This window comes from Photinus pyralis, unplaced genomic scaffold (assembly GCF_008802855.1).
Source record: "Photinus pyralis isolate 1611_PpyrPB1 unplaced genomic scaffold, Ppyr1.3 Ppyr1.4_LG9, whole genome shotgun sequence".
NCBI lineage: Eukaryota > Metazoa > Arthropoda > Insecta > Coleoptera > Lampyridae > Photinus > Photinus pyralis.
This window is the reverse complement of record NW_022170878.1, coordinates 14,683,358-14,684,559: the sequence shown is the minus strand read 5'-3', so window position 1 is coordinate 14,684,559 and position 1,202 is coordinate 14,683,358. Positions and strand designations below refer to the sequence as shown.

General features: G+C 36.9%; 1 long non-coding RNA gene across 1 annotated transcript; it reads left to right on the top strand.

Annotated features, from left to right (window-relative positions):
• Positions 1 to 391, top strand: LOC116181303. The gene is made up of 2 exons (XR_004147232.1): positions 1 to 73; positions 126 to 391. It is a non-coding gene; the product is annotated as an uncharacterized LOC116181303 (long non-coding RNA).
• Positions 392 to 1,202: the final 811 nt, after the last annotated feature.

Sequence of the window (1,202 nt, the reverse complement as noted above, 5' to 3'; positions counted from 1 at the left end):
TAGATCCTACGGAATGGAGCAATTTAATTTATCGAATGCAAGAGGATCCTGAACTTTTCGAGAAGTTCTATAGGTATTATAATGTCGTATCGCTTATCGAAGTAACTAACGTTGTTTAAATTTAGGAACCATTTCACAGATAGTCCAATGCGCGAAACTTACGACGCAAGAGACAAAATGCGACTATTATGCGAGTTAAAATCAGCAAAAAGTAGAGTCGGTTATTTATGAGTTTTGTGACGATCTCGCTACATAAGTATGTAGATTAGGTATAAGTGGAAAATTTACGTTAATAGGAAATTAAATTATTACTCGATATAATATCTTGCAAGGCCAACTTGGCTAATAGCCGAACCAGAATAAAACATCACAAATAAATTTATTTGCACTACCAATTTCCTTCATTTGCCGGAACCTACTACAACCGTCAAGTCGACTGACTAGGCTAGGTTGCCGAATCAAGTAACCCCCCCCCCCCCCCCGAATAAACAAGCAGAGGATTAGACCAGGTATATAGCGCATTCAAAACTTTTCGAGTCGTCATTTGAACAGACTTGGAAACCATCGAGAAGTTCTCAATGGGAAAGTGTAGGAAGGCTAGCGAAAACTTAAAAGCAATATATCCGTCGATAGGGTCAAAACTTAAAATCCCTATATCGCGAAAATGGAGTGCCGAAAGAGGACAATCTATAAGCGAAAATGAAAAGTCTGGTCGAGATTATCTGTCGATGAGGTTTTAACTTCAAATCCGGATATCTTTAACGGAGTGTCGCTAGAGGGTACTGTCAAAGGGAATATGGAAGGTCTGGACGACACGTATCTGTGGGTGAGGTCAAAATTTTAAATCCGAATATCTTGAAAACCGACGAAACTGATAAACTCCAAAAAATCGCCAATTAAAAATGAAAGTTTCTTACAAATAAATGCGTAGATTGTGTTGGGTGCAGAATTTAGCCGCCTTTAATATACCTTCTTTATTTTGTTTATTATGTATACATACATTATGGTAGCGAACGGAATGATAAGAATAAAATACTTTCCCAGTTCCTATAAGTTGTTTGTTTTCCTCTTTCAGTTATCCATGAACGCTTATTGTTTGGTCAGTTTGGAAAAAAAATTATTCCGCTACAGTAGTTTCAAGAAAGCATTTCTGACACATGTGATTCAAGTGCAAAGAAAATTGAATTGTAATTTCACACTAC